The following is a 13,215-nucleotide window of genomic DNA, read 5'->3' as shown; positions in this document are numbered from 1 at the left end:
AAGTGAAACGCAACAAACCTTAATAAGTTGTTTAAAAAAAAAAGACTATCTTTTTCTGATGGTAAGAGGAATACATACCAATTTTAGAAAGTCCAGAAAATCACAAGAAAAAGGTCATCCATACCGAGAGAGAGAGCATTTTGCCTTTTGCCTTTTGACCTTGGTTTTTTCCCCTCCACCGTGTGTCTGCTTTATGTGGTTGAGATGACCCTCTGTCTGCAATGGTTCATTCTGCTTTCCCAGCCAAATAGTATAAACCTTTCATTTCATCCTTCAAGCCTTTTTAATAATTATCTTTTTTTATTAAAAAATTACAACTACATAATTTTCTGTTAAATCTTTAAGAGTTAGCAGCCCTGCCCAATTTCTATCATTCCCTGAACAAACAGAAGAGATTTAATCATAACGTGCTGATAGTAACAAACTGAATTCTCACTTAGAGACTATCTAATTCAAAGTCAAGGGCTCCTATACCTTTTTTTATACTGTGGGCTTGGGGAGTAGTTAGGAGCTCGTTCCATTATCATCTCACAAGAAAATGGAGCTCAGTCTACCTCGTGAATACAATTCTTCTCACACTTTTTCCTAGTCATATGGTTCTCTGCAGGTTTAATCTTTGGACATATCTGTTATTTCCTCCTTATTGACAGGCGAATGGCATAACGGAGCAGAGGCAAAGAGGTATACAATCGATTTTCAGGGTATGAAGTAAAAAAGTCAGAGCTTCCATAGCATGGCCACAGCTTTGCAGATACCGACGTCGTGGTAGTTGAAATAACAAAGACCAGCGAAGGTCACGGCTGAGAGTACCAACAGGCCTGCCTTGGCAGCTTTCTGGGAAACATCCCCGTGGACATAGTAATAACCTGTCCAATGCCCCAGTGACTGTGAAGCGTGAGAGCTGCTGCCAGGGAGTAATCCATCGCCGAGCAGGGATTCAAATAAGCAGCTGGGAGCAGGCCCAGGAGCAAAACCTTGACGACCCTCTCACCAGTCCAGTGGACAGATGCAGCGTGGTGATGGGGACAGGTGGATGTGCTGCACTCCCGGAGTAGAGCGGTCCTGGGGAAATGCTGAGGCAGGCGCAGATCTGACCACTGGAGCTCGGTGGGACAGAGCTCGGGCGGGCTCCCGGCGCACCGCAGAAGACGCTCAGCCTCAAAACCACCGCCATCGCGTTTCACCAATAATTATCAGTCTAAATAATTGCCTAATGCTTGATCATGAGAACGTATCATCATTAAGTCAATCACTCCACTTCTCGGGATTAGGTCAGTTTTTACAAATAACACACGCTGAACATCTTTGTATAAAAGATTGCTGAGCCTTATTTTGCTATCGTGCTTATCCTCGATGTTTGGTGTATCTTGCCAAACTTGAATTTGGAAGCATGACCTTTGAGAAATCGGCGTCTTGATCCCCACCTGGTGAAAGGCTCTCCACTGAAGTACAGAAAACGAACCACTCATGATTTCAAAACAGGGCAGAGGTAATGACGGCTTATGGCTGGCTCAGCTGGACGTGGATCAGGTCTACGCCCACAGGCTGAGAGTTCCAACGAAGTAGGCGATCAACTCACAAGTTCAGGAGCCCAGAGGGCTGGTGACAGTATGTCGAACTCCTGGAAGTCCGTGCATTATGTGCTGTCAGAAGCAAGCTGGGGTCTAGGAGCCAAGAGAGAACCAAGAAGAAGGACGTCATCAGCTCTCCCGCCTCCTGACCGAAGTTGAGTAGATAAAACCCAGCACCGGCGATGGGGTCAAGTCACGTCTGCCTGCTGGAGACTCTGGAAGACGATGTGGAACTCCCCAGAGGGTTTCGCCTGTGCGGGAGCAGATCGCCAGGTTTCTTCTCCCGAGGAGAGAAGAGTGGGTTTGAACTGTGGACTTTTCTGTTGGCAGCAGAGCCTGTACTCATGACCCTTAACTATTGTGCCACCAGGGTGAGGTGCAGGGACATGAGCCTCGATTGAGGGCAAAGGCTTTGCTACATGCTCTCTCACAAGCTAACTGTGGGTGCCAGCTGATGGGAACTCTCGCTAGCCCTCTGAATTACTTAAGGTGCCAGAAGGCTGGAGGCCCAAGGACATCATGAACCAACATGTCCAAGTTTAAGAAATATCGCTTTAACTAAACACAACAACCAGCTGAAATAGTCCTTTCAAATGGCCGGGTGGATACAGCCATTTGCTTTCTCATCAGTCAGAGAAGTTTACCACCACGGGTTGTTGTAGTTTTTTAACATCTGGAAGCGGAGGCCCAAGAACTCCCCCTGTTCAAAATCTCCACTCATTCGGCCTCCCGATGCATGAAAAGTTTCAACAATTAAGATGGACTGCTCTGTGCTACCCCATTACTTGATCTAGCCTCTCAAAGCACACTGCGCCATCCAACTTAGAGGATGTGCCTGCCCCCTGGTGAATGAGTACATGGTCCATGAAAGGTTCGGTGGAAACCGGCAAAACACAGGTACTGTGTCATTACAACCACACAAGGAAAATAAGCCCTCCAAACAGACAGTAAGATTAGAAAAAATTTAAAAGTCTGACAGGACGAGGACTCTACCCACGTGGAGTGTTATTTTGCACACGCAGAAACAAAAGAAGAGGAGAACTCTACTGATTTCCCATGCGTGGTTTACTTCCTTGCTTGTCAACAGGTAACATTCTGTGATGTTTAATTAAGAATCTTTCTGGGAGAGAAACCACTCAAAGAACTTGCTCTGTGAAGTCTGTTCGCCCCACCCCCAGAGTCCCCACCTCCCCCACTCACCCAACCACCCCCCATGATAAGGAAAGGTAACCCCTCAAGGTGCTGTAAAGACTAGACAGAGAAGAGAAAACAGGACATAGACAGGAGATGGGAAGGAGAGCAGAGAGTTGACCTTGTGTCGTTGTTCAGCTATGTTTTATCGTGAATTGGGTGAAAGTTGCCAGAGTGGATCATCCGTTTTACCCTCAACAGTTCAAACACGTTTTGTTTCAACTCATCCATTGCATCCCCCTCAATGGACCCTCCCCTATACTACTTTCCTGGGTTCCCTATTTTGTTCCCCTTCCTCCTTAACTCTCTGGACTTTGCCCTTGGATAAATACTGCCCTTTGGATCTTAAATGGTTGATTGTTCGAACACGGGTTGACTTTAGTTCCAGACCTGATAGTCTTGGGGTTCCACCAGCCTGTATCTGACTAGTAAGACTGGTCTCATGATTTTGGAGTTTATTTCACATTTTCCCCACCCCCATCCCCCATTCTATCCAAGACCTTCTAATGCAGTAGTTCTCAACCTGTGGGTCAAGACCCCTTTGGAAGTTGAATGACCCTTTCACATGGGTCACCCAATTCATAACAGTAGCAAAACCACAGTTATGAAGTAGCAATGAGAATAATCTTATGGTTGGGGGTCATCACAACATGAGGAACTGTATTAAAGGGTCGTGGCATTAGGAAGGTTGAGAACCACTGTTTTAATGTGATCCTTTTCAGAGCAGGCACTAGTAGCCGGGGACCATCTAATACTTCTGGTCTCAAGATGATGAAGGCTAATATTTACATGGTCCATTAACCCATTGGACTAATTATTTCCATATGTCTTTTGATATTCATCATTCTTTTTTTCTAAGGACAAATAGCTGTACCTTAGATAGTTGCTTTTAGGATCCCAGTTACTATTCACCAAAGCAGGGCATAGACCATTGTCTTTGTGAGTTATATTATGCCAATTGACCTTGGTGTCCCCTATGACAATGATCCCGAATCCCTGTATTTGCAAGGTGTTTGGTTGTGTCTAAGAAGTTTTCCTAACTTTGCCCACTCCATGCTCAGTCGTCACATCCATGGATATATTGGTGGCAAAGGTCAATGCTCATGTGTACATATCAGATAGAGCTGGGTTTTGTTTCTGGGACTAATGTGTGCTTTCTGGTCTGCTTACATTGCCAGGTGCCACAATAGACAGGATCTTGAAAGTTATCTAATGGAATTGTTATTCTCCAAATAAGAAAACTCAACTCAAAAGTGTCATGATCCATCCGAGGACCGGCACATCAGTGACCGAACCAAGAATCAGGCACAGGTCTCCTGCCTCGCAGTGTAAGGACAATCCTACTAGGGAATTTTAACGGGTGGAAAAGAAGCCCAACGCATTGCGTCACCCCACGTACTTCCTCATTTCTGGACTGCATCCATCCCCCAGCCTCCTCCTCCTTTACTAACTCCACGTCTGCGCTAGAAATCCTCGCCTCTTCCTTTAATTCAACCCTACTCGCCAAGTGTAAAGCTATGCCCGCCTGCCCTCCAGGCCCACATCTTGCCCAACGCTCCTTCCTCTGGATGACGGCTAATCCATGTGTCCTCTTTCAAGTTCTCCAAGAGGGCTGCCTGGTCAAGCCCACGTCACGATTTCCCATGACTGTAGGACAATGCCAAAGCCTTGGAGGTGGACTCCAAAGCCAAGTCCGGAGAGGGCCTGCAGATACCCTGCCCTCACAATCCCGACCCTCCCACATCTGCCACCCCCACAACAATGATTCCTTTCCAATCTGCTGTTTCTTCCCAGCATTGCCTGGGTGCAGCAGCAGGGCTAGGCTCACGCCTCTGGAGCCGGAGCACAGAGAAGGGGTCCGAATGCAAGCAAATCCCTGATAGGTTCAGGGCTTGGGCAGACCTGCCTAACTCAGGAGCCTCTGGCTCATTCCACATTTCCGTTTTCAGGGACCAGCACCACCATCAGTTAGCATCATCAAGTGCTAAGTTGGTAGGCAGAGCACTAAGTGGTCCTAAAGTGTATTGTCAGGTTTTTAAGGTGGGGAAGACCCTGTCAGTTTTGTGCCAGGCTGTGGTCCCAAGAAGGAAACATGAGCTTCAGGAAAAGGAAGTCCCCCCCCCCCCCCTAGTAGTCCATGGACAGAGAGACCAGTCTGGAAGGATGTGGCCAGGGAAAGAGCGTTGGAAAGCACAGAAGGTCAATGCCGTTGCAGTCTCCTTCCTCTGCTTTCCCGTGACATCCATCAGGCTGAGCTCTGCAAAGTGCTCTCCCACGCCAACAAGGCTTTTCCCGAACATCTGCGGTCTGTGTTGCCGTGCAAATGCAAATCAAGCAGCCACAACCACAACAAAAATCAACTCAAAATGTTTTAGCTGTTTTCTTTCTGAGGATCAAGGTTGTGTATTCCACTGGGAACAAAAAGCAGTGTCTTGTGATCATTTGCTAAGATGGCTTGAAGGACTCATGGATAGCTACTGAAATGATCTATGTCTAAATCACGCATTCTTTCTAAGAGGAAATTGAAGAGACACCGTTAAAAAATTTTTTTTTGAAAATGGAGTTGTGCCAACGCTCCGCAGAAGCTGTTGTGTGATGAATACGAGAGAATCTTTATCAAGTCAATTTAAAAAGACAGAACCAGAAGTAACCTTAATGATTGTTTGACTTAACACAATTAAAAAGTGCTTCTTTAAATTAGGAAAGTCAAACATCTTCTGTAAAAAGTCTATTAGTGTAGTTTGGTGAAACCTTAAAAACACTGTTCACAGCTTAAAGTTTATTTCAAGCTTTTGTTTCAAAGCCATGATACAGCCTGACCATTTTAAGAGAAATGTATTCCGCTGAAAATTTGACTCATTTTATTTTTCTGACTAACCAAACTAGTGTTTTTAAAGTCACAAGACAAGAAATCATCTCTAATTCATGAGCTTTCTCTGATCTTCAGGGAATATTTTAGCTCTGTGCCACCCTTGTCATGTCTAAATTATCTAGATCACACGAAAAAATGCTGTTTCAGATTTTTGAACTCACCTATATACATGTGTGTCTTCAAAAAGTTGGTTGAAAAAATGGAACTCCAAAATAATGGGATTGTCCCACAAATCGCTTCATGCCCCCTCTTAGAGAGGTACTATTTTTAGTTATAAATGTAATCCATAGTATTTTGAAATAAAAACATCAATACTTCTAAGCAGTCAACAAAGACAGATTTAGTCATTTTATGCTAATCATTCTCTTTCCAATTACTCATAAACTGTAAAATAAAACTCACTCTTGCTTTTAAAAACATGCTTTCAGTCATGTTTCGTATGGGTCAGATGTAGGAAGACATAAACCTGGGAAAAGTGTCTTCTGCACTGGATCCCAGAATCAATGGACAGGGATTGAGTGAAAAAGAAAATCTTACGTTTGGATTCCAAACAAACACACATATATATTTTTTAATTGCATCACTTGGAATTTTTAGTTTTAACAAGAGAAGACAGGGTAGACAACGTAGCTATCATCAAATGGGGAAGAGAATTCCGGGAGCAAGAGGCACTGGCCTTGCTTGCTGTTGCTGCAGATGTTAGAAGTTGAGGCCCAGTGGGAGACAGCCATCGAACGACACTGAGAAATCATGTCCTTCCATTGCAGCGGAAGACAGATGAATGGGCTGCCAGCACACAGAGTTCCTGAAGTTCTTAAGCACCAGTCTTGTACTAGTTATTCAGCACCAGTTTTCATCTTCTGTATGCTTAGCAAACACTGGTCTCCGTATTATGTTCATTTGCTAACTGCTCCATCTCCCTCCTGGCTACTCTCCCTCCCAAGTGCTATTATAATTTTTTTCATGTTTTTTTTTAAGCATACCACACATAGAAAAATAACTGAAGGAAAAAGGGAATGATTAACACACATAGATGGCTCATGTTATTTGAGTAAATTAAGGAAATTAATTAGCCATGACAGCGTCCCACTACCCACTGTCTACTTCCCCAAACAGGCTGGTGCTTTGCATAGGATTCTGACTCGTGGGGACCCTCTGTAGTGTTTCTGAGATGGGGAATCTTTATCCGAGCAAATAACCTCATCTTTTCCCCACTGAGCGGAGCTGCTGGTGCATTGCATGGCCAACATCTACCGCACAGCCCCTCACTAAATACTTTTTAATAAGTCCACCCTTCAGTATCATGTGTATTGCTATATGTTGACAGAAGAGTGGTGATCTAATAAAGTATACGGTTATCTGATCAAAGTAATTTTAACAAAAAATCCTTTATTTGGACTAAACATTTAAAAGACAGTCCAACATTTTAAATCTTTCTTTTAATGAGGAGAAAGTCACGTTGTATTGCTGGGCACTGTTTTGAACCTTAAGCTGGTGTTCAGATGATTAAATAAGAGCCTACGTATAGCAATGGACGGACCAACAATGGGCTCAAACAGAGCGATCGGAGGACAGTGGGGGACTGGGCAGGACAGTGTGTCATCCTATTGTGTGCCGGGCCTCTATGAGTCACAGCCAACTCGGACGCACCTGACAGCAGCAGCATGGACAGTGAGAGGCTGCTGGACTGTACAAAATCAATTTGTTTCCCAACAAAGCCCTAGTGAGTTTTAACCCAGCTAAGTAACCAATCCACCCATCGTATCACATGGCATATCTTGAGATCCGATAGAGCTAAAGGTGATAATTTCCCTACTGGAAGAATTAAAGCAAACATTTATCTGTTGATTCTGCTGGCAGGAACAATAATACAGTTTCATAAATAAGTAAAGAAGCAATTCAGTGAAATAAGAAAAAATAGAAATGAAGTTCTGGAATCTTTCCATCTGGAACATTAAGTAATCTCTGATCCATATTGAATATGCATATTCAAGACAAACAAACTCCGTAGCATGCTACACAGTCCATTTGACCCCTTCTCTCTCGTGTACGCTTCTATTCTGATTAGGTCGTGGGCAATCTCCTTCCCTGCTCTTTGAGTTCTTTGCTCTGTGGAAACGGAGCATGCCTGATTTTGTCTCCATGTGCTGTCTCTTTAAATAGAAATTGTTGAAGGCATTTGCCCGTCCGACTTGCATGCCATTGTTTAAAAGTGTAGCCCAGAGCTCTTGCGCATTCTCAAAGTGGAATTTAAGAAAATGTTCTATCTGATTCAACGTCCCATTTTCAGTCTTTTTTCCCCCAGAGCTATGAAGCGTTGCAGAACATCCTCCTTTGTATTGAATTATTTCAGAAGATGAAAAGCTTTTCCATGGCACCCCCACAAAATCTGTTACACCAAGCACCCCAAGAAGTCCCACCCAGCATTCGGTCTAACACAATGCCTGTGATTCTAACTCTTCCCGCAGCCTCTTGTCTCCCCAGCTTCAGGTCTGTACATTGTACACTCAGAGTCTTTTGAATGTAGGTTAACCCTAACATAACCAGTGGCCACGCGCATCTTCCTGAACCCATCTCAATGTTTGAGGGAGTTGTCCCTTCACAGGTACCCAGTGCCCCACGATGGAAGGCAGAAGACGGCATATCAACTGGTTCTGTTGAGAGATGACAAGAGGGTCCAGGCTGCTGAATGACCACCAACGGTCCCTAAATCAAGAGCCCTTGTGGCACAGTGGTTATAGGTGGGGCTGCTAACCGAAAGATCAGCAGTTTGGGACCACCAGCCACTTTGCAGGAGAAAGATGAAGCGTTCTACTCCTGTAAACACTCACAGTTTCAGTGGAAACTCACAGGGGCAAGTTCTACCCTGTCCTACAGGGTTGCTATGAGTTGGGATTGACTCGATGTCGGTGAGTTTGGTTTGGGGGGTTATTCCCAAACCCAAGCCATCCGTGTTGGTAGCTACTTCTCAAAACACAACTGGCATAAAGTGACTGGTGCCATTTGGCAAGTGATTGCATTCAGACACCTGCCCAGACAGACCTCTGGCAAACAATAGCATCCAGAAGCTTCACCAGAGGGGACTTGATTCAAAGCGAGGGGCAATAATTAACCACTCAACTGCTTTCCCCAATGCTGATGATTTGAACCCTACCCACGGCTCCACAGGAACCTTGGTGGCCCAGTGGTGGTTACAAGTTGGGCTGCTAATTGCAAGATCAGCAGTTCAAATCCACTAACTGCTCCAAGACAGAAAAGGCTTTCCACTTCCGTAAAAAGTTGCAATCTCAGAAACTCTCAGGGGCAGTTCTACCCTGTCCTACAGGGTCGCTATGAGTCAGCATTGACTCTCTGGCAATAAGTTTGGTTTTTTGGTGGGCAGGTGGGGGGAACAGCTCTCCACAGGAGTAAACTCTTGGGAGATCTACTCCTTTAGAAATGAACCTACTGTTGTTGAATCGATTCTGATTCATAGCCATCCTATAGGACAGAATAGACCTGCCCCATAGGGTTTCCAAGGCTATATCCATGCCGAAACAGCCAGCCACATTTTTCTTCTGTAAAGCAACTGGTGGGTTCAAACCATCAACCTTTTGGTTAGCAGCTAAGTGCTTAAGCATTGCCCCACCAGGGACTCTCCCCCATGAGGATGACAGTTTAGGAAACCCAATACAGGCAGTTATACTCTGCCATATAGGGTACCCCGTGACTCAGAATCAACAGTGCACAACAACAAACGAGTGTTTATAGAAAGTTATTTTTGTTTGCGGAGTTTTGGTGAAGCTTACCTTAAATATGTTTCCCACACCTCAAAATCATTGTCTCGGGGGGGAACCAAGGTCAATTGTCCTAACATAGTCCACAAAGACAATGTAGATCAGACCTGGGTGAGTACTGACTAGGGTCTTAGAAGTTCAAGAGCAACCATCTAAGGAGAAACTATTCGTCTGTCTTTGCAGGAGAGAAGAGTGAGGAAAATTAAAGACATATAGGAACAATGAATCTAACGGACTAATGGATCACATGACCATCAGTCCCCCACCCCCGACCTGAGACCAGAAAAACTAGATGATGTCTGACTCCCACTAAAACTTCTCTGAAAGGAATCACATCAGAAGCTCCTGGATAAAGTGGGAGAAAGAATGAAAAGCAAAGCTCAAGATAATTTTTATAAGACCAGACTGGTGCTCATTCTGGTTCCGGTTATCATGAAACAATTCCCTATCTGCTGGTGACATGGACTGGATCAGCAACCCTGGTTCCTCTCACCCCAACTCTATAGGTCCCTTCTGCCCCAGTCCTGGGAAACACATCCCTTGAATTCTCAGGATCCAAATACGATTATTGCCAGACAGCTGCTAACCCAAAGGTGGTTTGAACCCACCACTGAGCGGCTCCATGGAAGAAAGACCTGGTGATCGCTCCTGAAAACCCTACGGTGTTGCTCTGCACCACCTCAGCCCCTACCACTTCATCCTCCTCCTCTTGCTGGACACCTTGGTAATGAGACCCTAATCCATTTGTATTTAGAATTCCTTAGGTATAGATTGGCTCTGATTGGTCAGATGTAGGAGGGCTGCATTTGAATGTAATAGTCTTAGGTTTTGTGCCTTTCTGGTCTCACTGAGGCAATCACCTGGAGGGAACAAGCCTGGATCTCCTACTTGTTTGTTGCAAGACCTATTTGATCAGCATAACTGGTTTCCTAGGATTTCTCTGACTCGATTCTTTCTGCTCTTTCCCTCACTTCTTGCTTAGATTTAAAAGCTTTAAGTCAGTTGTGTAAATTGATATTGGGCAATCTTTTTCTATTTCACAAAACAGATCGTCTGCAATCTTACTCTTCTATCTATCACAAACTTTGCCAAAGGTAAAACAAACAGCTGAATAAAGTACTTCAAGTACAAAGCCCAGCCTCCTTTACTCATGTTAATGCAGTCTGATTTGATTACAAACTATGTCGCATAACATTTGCACTGCTAGCTCCCTCTTAAGAACCTCTGGTTGTTCTTTCCCCCACAGACCTTGCATTTATTTTTTGATAAAAAGGCAGCATTTTGTTGGCTCTAATTAGTTTGGCTCAGCCCATTAGCTGCACTAACAATAGATTAATTGTCAGTGAAATTAGCCTTCTATCTGTCACCCTGTCCCCTCCTCCAATTTCTAGCTTAGTGTATTGGCAAGAATAGGCTCTGCTGACTGTAAACACATTCTTTCATCTTTCATCTCTCTAAGCCTCAGTGCCGAGGAGGCAAACGGTCATATCTCAGGTTGCTTTCAGATGCCCTACAGTACATGTTAGAAAGAAGGGTGGGGGGGGGGAAATCACTCTGCCCAAGCAATTCTCAAAAATTTGAAGAGGTTCAAAAAGGAAACTGGAGGTGGAGGTAGGGGGAGGTTTGTAAATTAGTCCTCTTGTTAACCTCTAACTCAGTGGTTCTCAACCTGTGGGTTGCGACCCCTTTGGGGGTCAAACCACCTTTTCACATGGGTCGCCTGAGACCATCAGAAAACACATTTCCGATGGTCTTGGGAATGGAGTCCTCTATCCGTGTCTAGGTGGGTCTGCCCACCTGCAGATATGCCCATATAAGAGTACCAGGCATGAAGACTGTTACCCATGCTGCACATCATGCTTTAAGACAACATTTCATTTATTTGTGATTAGAAATAAATGGTTCACAATATATAATTACATCTTGTTTTTGTGATGAATCCCTATGCTTTCATTATCTTCAATTTGTAACAATGAAAATGCTTCCTGCTGTACACTGGTACAGATAGGAACTGGAAATCCAGGGAATCCAGGGAGGATGATCCCTACAGGACCAGTGGTGTGAGTGGCAATACTGGGAGGGAAGAGGGAGAGTGGGTAGGAAAGAAGGAACCGATTACGAGGAATTATATGTGACCTCCTCCCTGGGGGACGGACAACTGAAAAGTGGGTGAAGGGAGACGTCGGACAGGGCAAGATATGACAAAATAACAATTTATAAATTATCAAGGGCTCATGAGGGAGGGGGGAGCGGGGAGGGAGGGGAAAAATGAGGACCTAATGCCGGGGGCTTAAGTGGAGAGGAAATGTTTTGAGAATGATGAGGGCAATGAATGTACAAATGTGCTTTACACAATTGATGTATGTATGGATTGTGATAAGAGTTGTATGAGCCCCTAATAAAATGATTTAAAAAAAAAGAAAATGCTTCCTGCATATCAGATATTTACATGACGATTCATAACAGTAGCAAAATCACAGTTGTGAAGTAGCAACGAAAATAATTTTGTGGTTGGGGGTCAGCACAACCTGAGGAACTGTATGAAAGGGTCGCAGCATTAGGAAGGTTGAGAACCACAGGTCTAATTTGCTGTCTTGGCCACTGCCTTATTCCCAGTGGACGTCTCATGGGGGATTTCAGTAAATATTTGAGGAGCCATTGAACTTGATGGTCTCTCTTTCTTGTAAATTGTTTTCCTTTGTGACAGATGCGTACATAGCAGAACATTTGCCACTTCAGCCATGTTTCCATGTGCAATCCACAAACATTGTCCCACCCATCACGCTGCACAACCACGGCCACCTGCTCTTTCCAATCATTCCTTCCCCACTATTCACAGAAGGGACCATCACTGTGTTTTCCTTTGGTGACTTGCTTCCCGCGTGGTGCAGATGTTAAGTGCTTGGCTATGAACCAATGTTGGGGATTGAACCCCTTTAGAGGCCAGTCTGAAGAAAGGCCTGGTGATCTGGTCCCAAAAGGTCTTCGACATGAAACCACTCGTGGGTCACCACGAGTCAGGATTCACTCTGTGACTATCGGTTATTTCCCTCCACATAATGCTTCCAAGGTCCGTCCATGGAAAAGCATGCCTCTGGGCTTCATTGCTCTGACTAGCTGAGCAGTATCCGTGTGTGTGTGTGTGTGTGTGTGTGTGTGTGTGTGTGTGTGTGTGTACCACATGTTTATCCCTTGGTGGGCATTTAGGTGTGTCCACCGTTTGATGATTTTGAATAGTGTAGCTGTCTGTTTCTTCCAAACGCAGTGCTTTTGAGCAGCTGTAAGCGAATTCACCTCGAATCTCATCTCTGCCCCCCTGCCACCCCCACCCCACCCCTGATGCGTGATGAAATGAACACTAATGATTTATCCCCATTTTAGAATGTTTTTCCTCGGATTCTAGCTCATTCAAAGAAGTCGCTTCTTTTTTGTTTTTTTAAAGCATTTTATTGGGGGCTCAGAAGAAGTTGCTTCTTTTCTCAGTGGTCTTCCTTCTGTCCTGTAAAGAATTTTCCCAACTTTCAGAGTTGGGAAGATTGGCTCAGAGGTAGAGATTGTAATTTGAAGAAATGATAATGCTGAATCATTTTATTAGAACAGGGAATTTTTTTTACTTGTGAAAACGTTCCTAGATTTTTTTTTTTAAGCTGTTGCAACTTAATTTTTAAAATGGCACTACAAATTCCTCGGGAATGTTCACAGAGAACACTCAAAATTCTTAAAACATTTGCTAAAGAGAGCAAAATATTTAACATTTTATACAAATTCCATTTTAGTTTCTTTCTTAGTCTGGGCAGAAAAAAAA

The 13,215-nt window shown here is 44.3% G+C and overlaps 1 pseudogene; it reads right to left on the bottom strand.

Moving 5' to 3' along the window:
• Positions 1-335: 335 nt before the first annotated feature.
• Positions 336-1,174, bottom strand: LOC101654832 (annotated as a pseudogene).
• Between the last annotated feature and the right edge of the window lie 12,041 nt (positions 1,175-13,215).

The sequence above is a fragment of the Echinops telfairi genome, unplaced genomic scaffold (assembly GCF_000313985.2).
Source record: "Echinops telfairi isolate 266 unplaced genomic scaffold, ASM31398v2 ScPeMD7_8;HRSCAF=38, whole genome shotgun sequence".
NCBI lineage: Eukaryota > Metazoa > Chordata > Mammalia > Afrosoricida > Tenrecidae > Echinops > Echinops telfairi.
The sequence above is the reverse complement of the archived record's forward strand: the minus strand, read 5'-3'. Positions and strand labels throughout refer to the sequence as shown.